Here is a 13,684-nt window from a genome sequence, read left to right as displayed (position 1 = left end):
GGCGCAGTGGTTGGGAATCCGCCTGCCAGTGCAGGGGACACCCGTTCGATCCCTGGCCCGGGAAGATCCCACGTGCCGCGGAGCAACTACTGAGCCCCTGCACCACAACCACTGAGCCCGTGCTCTAGAGCCCGTGCTCTGCAACAAGAGAAGCCACGACAACGAGAAGCCCACGCACTGCTTGCTGCAACTAGAGAAAGCCCGCGCACAGCAACGAAGACCCAACACTGCCAAAAATAAAAACAAATAAATAAATATATTAAAAATGTACCTAAGAATACTGAGCACAAAAGGAGAATATCCCTAACCATAGGAAAGATACACAAATGAGGTGGTTCTCTGATGGAAGGGAAAGGAGAACCTGACAAGGGGACTTGCAAAGTCGGTCCAGTTCAAGTGCTAGCACCCCACGTTCACTGAACACTTCCTCTGTGCCTGCACTGTCCCCTTGCAAGCAGTAGCTCCCTCCATCCCCACTGACAAAGATGCTTGAGCAGGGGCCCAGCTGGTAAAGGGCAGTGCTGGGGCTTGAGTCTGTGCCCCTCCCCTGGGGAGAAGAGTGTGTGCAACACAGAAGCAGCAGGAGGTGTAAACCAGAGACCACAGTTCCCCATCCTGCTTTCCCTTCCCATCTCCTCCCTGGGGAGGCCACTTCCCTGCTGAGCTGGGTCCCCAGGTCTTTCGCCTCCTGGGCTCCACAAAGAGGCCTCCTTTTCCCACACACTCTCCTCTCCATCACCTACCCACTTTACTTCAACCCCCTGTGCTCTCTCAAGTGCGAATTTGATGGTATCTCCGGTCGAAATGCCTCCTAGAATAAAGTTTTCAGTCCTGAGCCCGAACTTGGGGCTTGACCCCTGATACCCTCTTCAGCTAAGGCCTGACCGGCTAGGCTGGCCTTGGTTCATGGCTTCCTCCAGGAAGCTTTTCTTGACCTTTTTGGACCAGGCGCCTCCTTCAAAGCTGCAGCATGATGCCCTTAACTGCCCATTTCTGTTTCCCTCACTAGCCCTGCATCATTGTCACCACATGCCCCCAGTGCAAAGTCAGGTCCACAGCAGGAGCCCGATAGACGGGGCGGAAACAACAGAGAAAAGGTTAAGAACAGCATAGGGTAGCGGACAGGTGGTTATGTGTTGCGTATAAACTCAGCAAGAGAAAATAATCTAAAACAGGCCATAAACAGGATAGTTTTCCCGGGTGCCCCAGATCGCGGGAGGCTGGGATTGCACTCCTGGGTCTGGAAACATCCTGGGCCATGCAAACAGGTTGGTGAATACACAGATTCAAGAGTCCACGCATCTATACATATACCGGGTTGGTGCAAACACGAGTCCGTGCACACCCGGACCTGTGTAAGCAGGCAGGCAGTTCAAATGCAAGAGTGCGCATACTCAGGTGCGAGCGCCTACTCAGGTGCGAGCACATTCTCGAAGTCGTACACACAATAATGCGTGGAAACCCACGGGTTCGTGCATGCCAGAGGGTGCAAACACGAGTTCGGGTATACTACGGCTGTGCAAGCTCCAGAGGTTGAGCAAACACGGAAAGGTGCACACTACCGATGGTGCACACACGAGGCCGTGCGTGGCCCTGACGCCAACCGAAAGAGGTAGAAGCATCCATTTCCCCCCCTGCTCGGGCACAGCTGCAGTCTCCGAGCGCCATCTTCGCCCGGCGGGCAGCGGAAGGACCTGCAGCCCGCGTAGCCCTGGCGCTCGGGCCTTTGTTGTCCTGGTTTCCGGGCATCCATCACGCGGTGTCCGCGCGCGCCGGAGCACGAAATGGCGGCTAGGGGGCGGGGAGAGGGCGGGGCGTCCGGGAGCGGTACCCATTCCCGACTCTCGGCAGGGCGCGCCATCCGCCCCCCGGCGCAGGCGCACAGCGCGGCGCGCGTTCCCGCGTTTCCTCCGACGCGCGCCAGGACACAAAGGGCCGGAGGGAAAGCACGGAGCGCGATAGCGCCTACGGAGCGGCTGGCGGGCCGGAGCGGCCTGGAGCGGACCGCAAGGCCGGGGCCGGACTCGCCGGAACCGCGCGCTCGGGCGCGGGGTGGGGCGTGGTGCGGCGCTCCTGCCCCTCCCCTCGCCCGCCCTCAACAGCCGTAAGGGCCTCGCGGGCCGGGGTGGGCGCGCAGGGCGCAGGCGCCGTGCTCGTGGCTGCCGCCGCCGCGGGGCGGGCCGGGAGCCTCCATTTTCCCTCGCGCGTCCTAATGGCGGGAGCTAGCCACCTTTCCCCAAGAGCGGAACAAGGGCTCGCCTCCGGGAACGCCCGAGGCCTTCTCCAAAAATTGTTTCTTCTGTCCGCGCTAAAGCGGGGCGATGTAGCTCTTCGGAAAGTTTTTGAGATGTGACTCGCATAGTTTTTCGTAAAAGAAAAGCACCTTCCGCAAATTACTATAGTTTTTAACTTGTTACTTCAGATTGGGACTGTGGATTTGGGGGAAGGGTGAGGACACTGATAAACAAAAAGTAAATTTTTTTCCATTAAAGAGAGGTTTGTTAAGAGCAATAAAACATTTTAAAAACCATTTTTCGTCATACAAGGAATACATGTTCTTCGTAGAATATTTCGAAAGAAATAATAGCCGGCATTCACCGACTACTTATATGCCAGGTCCTGTTTTTAAGTGCTTTGATTTTCATAACCAGGTACAGATGGAAAAAGTGCAGCACAGAGAGGTTAAGTACACAAAAGTACTTAAAGTACAGGAAAGCAGGAAAAGTAGTGAACCCACCTTACAAGACAGCCACTCTTTAATAAGCTGGCATGGCTCCCGCCAGTGTTGTTTTTTTTGCCTTAAGAAGTTTGGTTCATGTTATACATGCCCAGTTTTTGATTAACTGGGAGAGCTGTAGGTGGGCAAATGGAAAAGGCTCCGAGGCCCGGAGGGGCCGCGGAAGTTCCTGTTGCCCCTGTTGCTCGGTGTCTGGGGCTTCTTGGTCCTGTGAAATTCGGAGACAGCAGTAGGTGGGTTTTTTTTTTTTGGCCACAACTTGTGGCATGCGGCATCTTAGTTCCCCGGCCAGGGATCCGGGCCATGCCCCCTGCGTCGGGAGCGCAGAGTCTTAACTCCAGCCACGGGACCGCCAGGGAAGTGTCTGCACTAAGTGATGTCTGAGGAGACCCCCAGCTCTAGAATGTTGGCATCCGGTGATCCCAGAGAATTCTCGTGACTCGTGATCATTTCTGGGGCTTGGGAGGAAAAACCTCCTTATTCCTCTGTCCTTTCTTTCTCTGCTATAGCACGTTCTCAGGTCATAACTGCCTTACTTGAGTTTCCCAAGCTCGTTTGCTCCTGTGAGGAATGTTTTGCAGATCAGAATAGAGTCCTTTCAGGGTAGAGAGGGCAGGGCAGGAATGATTCCTCACTTACAGATGAAGCAGCTGAGATTGAGGCTTATGAGTCTCGCCCAAGTTCATCAGCTGATGGACAGTGGAGCAGAGATGCTTCATCCAACTTGAGGCATCTGCTTTGCAGCCTCAGCCTCCAGGTCCGCCACGTCCATAGGATCTATAATTAAGTCCATGCTTATTTGTCTAAACTTTCACAAGGCGGGGATCCCAACACCCAGCATTACTGATCAATGGTAGGTGCTTCTCTTGCTTAGTGAAAGATTGTCTATTCTTTTTTTTTAAGAAGATGTTGGCGGTAGGAGTTTATTAATTAATTTATTCATTTTTGCTGTGTTGGGTCTTCGTTTCTGTGTGAGGGCTTTCTCTAGTTGTGGCAAGCGGGGGCCACGCTTCATCGCGGTGCGCGGGCCTCTCACTGTCGCGGCCTCTCTTTTTGCAGAGCACAGGCTCCAGACGCGCAGGCTCAGTAGTTGTGGCTCACGGGCCTAGTTGCTCCGCGGCATGTGGGATCCTCCCAGACCAGGGCTACGAACCTGTGTCCCCTGCATTAGCAGGCAGATTCTCAACCACTGCGCCACCAGGGAAGCCCAAGATTGTCTATTCTTAACAGTTGAGGGGAAGGCAGATGGCTCTTCTCTCTTAAGAAAGTAGCAGGACTTCCCTGGTGGTCCAGTGGTTAAGACTCTGTGCCCCCAATGCAGGGGACCCGGGTTTGATCCCTGGTCAGGGAACTAGATCCCATGGGCACAACTAAGATCCCGCACAGTCAAATAAATAAATAAAAAGACCTGGAGCGGCCAAATAAATAAATATTAAAAAAAAAAAAAAGCAGGGTCAACTAGCTGGTTGCCGTTGAGAAAACATTACCATAGCTCCCTGCAGATCACGGCTGTGTACCCAGCTCTACCCCAAACAACATCAAGACAAGGAAAGAGAAGTTTTAAAATTCACTTGAGAAACAAGTCAGTTGCTTGCTTGATGAATCAGGCATGTGTGTTATCTGGAGTAAATAACAAAAGGGCTATGTGAAATGGAGCCATGTAAGGATGGGGCTCAAGGTGAATTGCAGCCCTGAGAGGGAAGGCCCCCTGCCCTCTCAAAGCAGCAGGGCCCTCTGAAAGCCACAGAGCTCTCTCTGTGACGGGGCCCTGCGGTCTCTGTTCAGCAGATTTGTAAGTGCCTCCTCTGGTTGGGTGCTGGTGGCAGGGGGTAGAATCGTGAACAAGACAGCCCATCCCTGCCCTCATGGAGCCTAGAGTTGAACAAGGAAGCCAGACCCTGAGCAAATGACCAGGGTGGTAAGTGTAGGATGATGAGGCTGTCCACAAGGTGGCGGCGGCCCTGACTTAGGCAGTAGGCCAGGGAGGCTCCCTGGAAGCAGTGATTCCCTTAGACTCTGAAGAGGGAAAGGGCAGATCAAAGTTGAGGAACTGAAGGAGTGCAGAAAGGCTGGGCATGGGAGGTGGCATGGGGGTGGATTGTGGTGGGGCGGTGGGGGGGCAGTGACAGGAATTGAGACAGACAGATAGGAGCCAGTCAGTATAGGTTTCTGCAGGAGTAGGAGAAGAAAAAATGTCTTTTTCTTCTACCCATCCTAGGTTCTCTGACGGGAGCCCTGTACACTAAACTAACAAAAGACAGATTACCAAGGGAAAAATAAACAGAAGTCTATTAAAATGTGCATGGGAGCACCCAGGGAGGAGTAACTCGAACGGGGCGCTTAGAACTTGGGCTTATTATATAGCACCTAACACAAGACCAATAAAATTTTAGAGAAGTGGCGAGAAAAAGGAAAAGGACTTTTGAGTTTCTAGGGGATCAAATTGTAGGAAGGTAAAGATACGGGGGAACTAATAGTAGATAAGGGCTGGTTTTAACAAGGTTTGTCATGTAGCTTCCTCTGTTGCCATCTCCAGACTGGTAAGTGTCCAGAGCTGTCTCCATCAATTAACTTCTGTCCTTCCATCTCTGCAAATTTATGTCCAGACAGGAGGAGGGCAGAGAGCTTTTCTTGTATCTGCTTCTTCTCAGTTGCCTTTAGCTCAAAATAATCCTTATGCCCAAGTGGCATATTTGGGGGTGGCATATTTCGCCACCCTTCACCAGCTTTGGTTTGCTGAATTGTTAAATATTCTCCTCATTGGATCCGATTCTTGAGAATCCCCAAAAGACTTTTTTTTTTTTGAGATATAACTTACATACCATTAAATTTACCCCTTTAAAAGTATATGTAACTCAGTTGTTTCTAATACATTCACAAAGTTGAGCAGCCATCACCCCAAAAAGAAACCCAGCGCTGCTTAGCGTTCATCCATCATCTGCCCTCCCCTCAACCCCACCAGGAATCTGCTTCCTGCCTCCGTGGAGTTGCCTATTCTAGATATTTCATATAAATGGAATCCACAATGTGTGCTCTTTGTGTCTGGCTTCTTTCTCTTAGCGTAATGTTTTTAAGTTCATCAGGGCTGTAGCAGGTATCAGTACTCCATTCCCTTTTATGGCTGAATAATACTCTGGCGTGTGGATATGCCTTAGAAGACTTTAGAGGGTTAGGCTTTCATATCCGCGTTGGGACAAGTGCCCTGGGGTCCAGTATGAAAAACACTGTTCTTAAAACAGCAGTGGACTGCCCAGGCTCTCCTCCAACTGGCTCTGTGACCTCGGCAAGTCACTTTCTTTGAGCTTCATTTCCCTCTCGTAAATGTGAATAATAGTAGTAACTCTTGTAGGGTTGATGAATAAATGAGTTAATGCATTTAAAGGGCTTCGAAAAGTACCTGCTGTGAAAGTCCAGTGGTTCCTATGCGGAAAAAAAGGCTGGCAGGTGCAGAGCTCCCTAATGACTACTTAGCACGTTGCCCTTTATTCCAGAATCTTCCAAATGGCTACAGGGCTACTTTATAAAACTGGAAATTACAGCTAGGTCTGATATAAGAGGGAATGAATTGAAGATAGCAGTTTCTATGCCTTCCTTAGGCATCTAGGATTTTGTAGTTCTTCAGACTTTCAAATTTGTTATGAGTGATGATGAACCAAGAGACTTTTTCTTTATATGTACTTTTAAGGTCATCTGCCTTGAGAACAAACTGCTTTAAATTGTAAAATATTTATATAAATTTTCAACAAATGAAAAAGTAGAAGAGTATGATTCCCCATGTACCTTCAACAACATTTATTCCCATTTTTCAATACTTGACTAATGACTTTTGTTCCACAACTGAATGGGGGAGACACACCCAATAGGTAGGAGCCATCTTGCAAGGACCTGGGGAAACTGGTTTGAAGGGCAGGTTGAGAAATGTATGCTTGCCTAGGCGCTGAGGCACTTCATGGATGGTAGGGATGGAGAAGAGGGCTGCAGTCTCCATACAGCCCAGACCACTCCGTGGAACCAGGCGTGGGATGAGGAGGCTCCCTCTGGGGAGCTGGCACTAGCAGCAGGATGAAGTTGTCCCCAAACTCTGCCAGTCCATCAGGAGTAAGGGATGTGGTGGTCCAGCTCATACTGATTGCGCCAGGGACTGTCTAGCAGCCACATTTTAATAGATATTGACAGGCTGTGGAAATGCAAAGGAGCAAGATCCGGAGGGTAGGGGCCCTCTAGGTCAGGTACTCCAGACCCTCCCTACTCAAGTGAGGCCGTGGGCCTGGGAGCTGGTTAGGAATGCAGAGTCTCGGGCCCCACCCCAGACCTACAGAATCGGCATTGTAACAAATTTTAACAAAATCAGCTAAACTCATTAACTGATTTTCAAAAAGTGGGTGAGTCCTTTGGATCTAACAGCTTTAAGGGAGGGATGCACAGAAGGCAGCATTTTGTAAAAAGAACTAATTCTGTCCTAAAATCTGTGTGTGTGTAACTCATTAATCCTCACAGCCACCCCATGAGGTACAATTATTATCCCCATTTTACAGAGGAGGAAACTGAGGTCCAAAAAGGTTAAGACACTTGCCCAAAGTCACCCAGCTAGTAATCAGCTAAGCTGAGGTTTGAAGCCAAGCAGCCAGTTCCCAAGTGTGTACTCAGGATACCCAGCTGTAGTCATGGAGATTCATAAGTCCTGGACCGTGCTTCACCAGTGTGTCCTTTCCAGAGAGGACTTTTCAACCTCTGGGTTCCCAGGTCCTGGGGTGGGGGACCCCTTCCACGTGCAGCCTACCTGCCCCGCCCCTTCCAGGCCTGCCTGTGCTGGCAGATCTGCTCCATAACTCTCTAGCTGGAGGAATTTAGTTAATGATTACTAAACTGTGTAGAATGGAATAATAGTACTTACCTCCTTGGGACGATTAAATGATCAAATGCACATAAAGTGTCAGTAAATGGTAGCTATTGTGTTTTTGTTTTTTTTTTGGTAGCTATTGATTTTATTATGCATATGTGTTTTAAGGGTGGGAGAAGAGTGCAGGGGGAGGGGGCACATGAATTGACATAAAGACATCTGGGAGATTAGAGTTAATATGTTAAATTCCAGCCCAGCGATGGATACGGAAAAATGCGTGATGAAGCAGAATGCTTCTGCCCAGGAGATCTTTTCGTGGACCTTGGAATTCTCAAGGACCCTAGACCCCTTTATGGAAAGCCGAGGCGATGGTGAGGGCGTGGACAGTCGGCTCTTGTTCTGGTGGGCATCAGCGTTCTGTCAGTGAGGTGCTGGGATGCTGCCCAGCAGGAAGTGCTGCAGGCCATAGCACAGGCGCCAGGGCCCTGCTGTCCCCCCAGCCCCGTAACAGGGACTGGGGGAATCGGGCTGTGGAACCCCAGCACTTGAGGGCCTCCAGGACTGGTACTGGTGGGGACGAACCTGGGACCAAAGAGCTCTATCCTATCAGGATGGCCCCCAAAGCTGTCCATCTGCCCAAGGGCCACATCCAGTCTCAGGACCCTGCTGCCCTGGGCCCAGGGCCCTTGCTCAGTAACAGCGCCGGTTTTATGGGTATTTTCTGTAGGCTCGCATACAGTTGCAAACGTTTGTGGGGCAGAGAATAAACACGGAACTGTGGAAGCAGAACTCCTTAAACCCCTGAATCCCAGGACCCACCTCCCAGTCAAGCTGTATTGGCCACTTTAGACTTTAGATGAGTTCTAGGTAGGATGGTTGTAAAATTTATTGTCCATAGTAGTGCTTCTCATTGGTTTGCTAATATGTTTTTTGGTAAGTTTTTCTGAAAATAATTCCAAACCTAAAGAAAGTTGCAAGAATACAAATAGTGCAAGAACACTCCTACGTCTCTTACTCACATTCACCTATTTTAACATTTTCCCTATTTTCAATCTTTCTCTTTCTCTCTCCATATATATATACACATATACAACATGTGTATACTCACATATACGTACATATGTTTACATGTACATATGTGTACACACACTTTTTTCCTGAAACATTTGAAAGTTGGTTGCATACATCATGGCCCCTTACTCCTATTTATTTCCTAAGTGTAAGGAAACTGTCTTACATAACCACAATTTAAAAAATCAACTTGAGTAAACATAACTTTGACAAAATATTTCTATCTGCTCTACTGTTTATATCCCAGTTTTATCAATGGACCCAAAGATGTCCTTAATAGCATTTTTTTCCCCTCCAGTGTAGAATCCAGTCTAGGATCAGATATTCCGTGTAGTTGTCCAAGCTAGGACTTTTGGGAGTGATAATTATTATGCTGGAAAGGGACAAATAAAGCCAGTATTGCAAAAGAACGATAGTTGTACAATATGGGAGTCCATTTTAGCTACTTATATGTATGTTTAAAATTTTTGAAACACAAAGTGGAAAAGAAAAATAAACAAACTACAAATATATATATATATATAGGCATATATATATATGCCAAGCCCACAGATCCACAGATGTAAATGTCTGGCCTCCCTGTTTATAGATTCAGACTCTCAGCACCTGCTCAGGTGGAGGCACAGCAGAGGGGAAGAACTTACCCCACTTCCTTGTTGTTGGCCCATTATTGAGGGGAAGTGAACCACCTTCTGAGGGGAGGAAGAGAGGCTCTGGGCTCTTTTTTTGTCTCCCCTGCAGTGAAGTGAACTGGGGTGGCCTTGGAGGGGAGAGAGAGGAATGAGAGGGATGGGAGCCCTGATTTCCTTTTGTCACCGAGGGCCTGGAGGCTGGGGCAAACTCCACACCCGTTTCCAGCTGGGGCAAAGTGTCCTGGCAGCAGCTAGACCAGCCCCCAGGATTCCTCATCTCCCCTGCCCTTCCTGTGCCTTCCGGTCTCTGACACTTGATTTGAATGGCAAAAATGAACATTGGTTTGGGGAGGTGGTCTAGAAATCCATCCTTTCTTCCCCATTTGGTACCCCTTCAAATCTTCACTCAGATTCTTAGCCTGTGGTTAAAGTTCTAGGAGTTGGTGAACTTGGACAGGAAAAATTTCCATGTCTATGTTCAATAATCTTTAATTGAAATCTAGCATTTCCTTCTATTGTGCCTGTAAGCATCTCACCACAATAGTATAGGCGGTTCCTGGGACCTTGTCACAGTAGAAGTCACAGCTATTTTCATATCACAGCGCAGTTGGTGCAGATAATTTGAATATCGTCTACCTTCATCGTGACTTAAAAAATCACAGTCGTTATCAGGCCCACCACCAGATCTGGTCCTGATTTAATACATTAATAAAGAATTACCAATCACACGTGGTCATTGTATTTCAGTATATTTTGCTTCCTTGGTAACCCTAGGTATTTTACTCTATGCGTTTAAAAATCTCACTCTGAGGTGGGATAGGGTGGGTGGGAGGGAGGCGCAAGAGGGAGGGGATATGCGGATATATGGCTGATTCATTTTGTTATACAGCAGAAACTAACACACCATTGTAAAGCAATTATACTCCAATAAAGATGGTAAAAAAAAAAAAATCTCCTAGTAAATGTTCTCACTAATAAGATAGACTTTAATACTTCAGAATGTTTGCTGTCTTTTAAAAATAAATTTATTTATTTATTTTTGGCTGTGTTGGGTCTTCGTTGCTGTGTGTGGGCTTTCTCTAGTTGCAGCGAGCAGGGGCTACTCTTCGTTGCAGTGCGTGGGCTTCTCATTGTGGTGGCTTCTCTTGTTGCTGAGCACGGGCTCTAGGTGTGCAGATTTCAGTAGTTGTGGCACGTGGGCTCAGCAGCTATAGCTTGTGGGCTCTAGAGCGCAGGCTCAGTAGTTGTGGCGCACGGGCTTTGTTGCTCCGCGGCATGTGGGATATTCCCAGACCAGGGATTGAACCTGTGTCCCCTGCATTGGCAGGCGGATTCTTTACCACTGTGCCACCAGGGAAGTCCCTTTGCTATCTTTTTGAAATAAACATTAACCTCTCAAGAGTCTGTAATTATGTTTGGTGGTCTTAATCATACATACATTTAATTTAAATTGTCATGTTTTATGAAATATACACATACATGTACAATTTTTGTTAAAATAAAGGATCTGGCTTAAAAAAAAAAATCTCACTCTGAGAGGGGTCCAGAGGCCTCACCAGACTCCAGAGGGGCCTGTGGCACAGAGATGACTAAGCGCGCCCAGCCTGCCCAGGGCACCGCCCACCCTCACAGTCACCCTGCCAGCCTCTCTCCCGGCATCCGGTGCGCTGTGTGTGGCTGGCACCCTTCCTTGGCCGCCTGGCCACACACCGCCATCTGCTGGGGTTGGCCCGCACAGCACGCTTGTGGCTTTGGTGAGGGGCTTGGGGTCCTCCTGTCCCTTCTGGGCATGGTGAGGAAGACCATGAAGATGCGGGCCCCAAACTCGCTCCGGAGGACCCCGTGTGCTGCTGCCCGCACCTGCTCCCTTGCCAGGGTCCCGGGTTCCCTGGCACAGATGTGCAGTGCTGCCTGACCCATGATGAGGACCTGGGAGTCAGGTTAGCAGCAGAGCACAGAACTGGGTCTGAGAGCTAGAGGCAGAAGCCTCTGCAGTTTAATAGCAGGCCAAATGAAAATTTAAAAACAAATTGTTGGGCTTCCCTGGTGGCTCAGTGGTTAAGAATCCGCCTTCCAATGCAGGGGACACAGGTTCGATCCGTGGTCCGGGAAGGTCCCACATGCCGCGGAGCAACTAAGCCCGTGAGCCACAACTACTGAGCCTGTGCTCTAGAGCCCGCGAGCCACAGCTACTGAGCTGGCTCGCCTAGAGCCCGTGCTCAGCGACAAGAGAAGCCACAGCAATGAGAAGCCTGCGCACTGCAACGAAGAGTAGCCCCCGCTTGATGCAACTAGAGAAAGCCCATGTGCAGCAGCGAAGACCCAACGCAGCCATAAATAAATAAATGTAAAAAAACCCAAACTGTTTCTTGAGTTGATACAGGAGCACATGGGAAAACAGTCAAAAGCTGAAAATAGAATGTGGTAAGTTTCTCTCCTTCCCTGTCCCTCAGCCTCAAACTTTACCAGCTTCTCTTTCCTTCCAGATCCCAGGCCCACCAGCAACCCTCTTGCCAGGGTGTAGTTTCCTCTCAGATTCATACACTGGGAGAGAGAGAGACTGTCCAGACCTGCCCATGTGAGCATCTTGTTGGCCAGACTTACCTGAAAAATAGGAAGATAGCATTCTGGTTTTTACATCAGTGCTTGGTGAGTTTGATTAGTGTGAATCAGTCCTGCTGAAACAGATCCCCTCTGGCCCATAGAGCTAAGGGCTGCACTGCAGACTGTGGGGAATTCCCCACAGTAACGCCCATTTACCCTCTGAGACCAGCTGGCCCTCTGATTGGGGCAGTGGCCCTTCCTGGTGGGGCCTTTCTTTCAGCTAGAAGCATGTTAATGAGGCTGAGGGAGCAGGTTCGAGTATATATTACCTTTGTGTGAAAGAAACTCAGCTGCAGAGATTATAGTGTCCTCTGATGCACGGGGACCAGGCAGAAGAAAAAGGAGCACAAATCCATTCTGACAATCAACAACCAGCCAGGGGTTGGGACTTCCCTGGCCGTCAGGTGGTTAAGACTCCGTGCTTCCACTGCAGGGGCACGGGTTCCATCCCTGCTTGGGGAACTAAGATCCTGCATGCCTTGTGGCTCGGCCAAAAAGTAAAACAAACAAACAATAACAACAACAACAAACACAACCAGCCAGGGGCCAACAGGCCCCCTCCCATCTGGAGGACAGCACCATCAGTGTTTCTCCCTGCAGATCTAACTCAGCATTATCTGGGAGATAAACCTTTTTCTCCACCTTCTTAGGTTCAGTACTTGGGAACCTGCAAATTTAACTGGCAAAATACAGATTAGCAAGAGAAAAGACAGATGTCTAATTCACATGTGTGCATGGGAGTTCACAGAAAAACATGACTCAAGGAGGTGGTTAGAATTGGGGGCTTATATATCATCTTAGGAGGGGAAGGGGAGAGGGAAAGCGGCATTTATGAGAAAATAAATGACGTTTAGGAAAGAGCCCTTGGGAGAATAGATGAGAGATTTGATAGTTTTGTGACTATTTATTTCTGTGATTTTTTTTTTTAACATCTTTATCGGAGTCTAATTTCTTTACAATCGTGTGTTAGTTTCTGCTTTATAACAAAGTGAATCAGTTATACATATACATATGTCCCCATATCTCTTCCCTCTTGCATCTCCCTCCCACTCTCCCTATCCCACCCCTCTAGGTGGTCACAAAGCACCGAGCTGATCTCCCTGTGCTGTGTGGCTGCTTCCCACTAGCTAGCTATTTTACGTTTGATAGTGTATATAAGTCCTTGCCACTCTCTCACGTCGTCCCAGCTTCCCCTTCCCCCTCCCTATTTCTGTGATTTCTTAACCCAGTGTAGACGTCTCTCCAGTGATAAGAGTCAGTCTTCCCTGGTTGCAAAACTTTTGGGGAGGGGAGTTATGACAGTTGTGTGCTTTGAGGAGGCACTGCTTTTAGATAAGGGAAAAAAAGCAAAAACCAGAAAAGAAAACTCTTCACAGTGGGATATTCTGGATCCCTCCGCATGAATGCACCTCTTCTCTCCCTCAAAGGCCAGGCTGTCTGCGGTGAGCTGGCGAGAGCCAGGGTTTTGACTCAGCATCGCTGAGGCTGGCTCTGGGAGCTCAGCGAGCAAAAGCTGAGTGAGAGCGGTGGTCTCCTCAGCAGAGGATGTGCAAGGCCGCGTTCCTGTGGCCAAGTCGGTGTAGCGGTTAAGGGCACGCGCAGGAACACTGACTGCCAAGGTCAAACTGTGTGTTCTTGGGCAGGATTCTCAACTTCTCTGGGCTTCCTTCTCCTACTTGGGTAAAAACCCTCATAGGATTGTCCTGAGGATAAGATTGGATAATGCATTGAAAGCACCTCATACAGTGCCTGGCACCGAGCACGGGCTCTGTTACTACAGCTCACTTCTCTGGGTGCTGG

This window comes from Stenella coeruleoalba (genome assembly GCF_951394435.1).
Source record: "Stenella coeruleoalba genome assembly, chromosome: 6".
NCBI lineage: Eukaryota > Metazoa > Chordata > Mammalia > Artiodactyla > Delphinidae > Stenella > Stenella coeruleoalba.
This window is presented reverse-complemented; position numbering follows the sequence as displayed.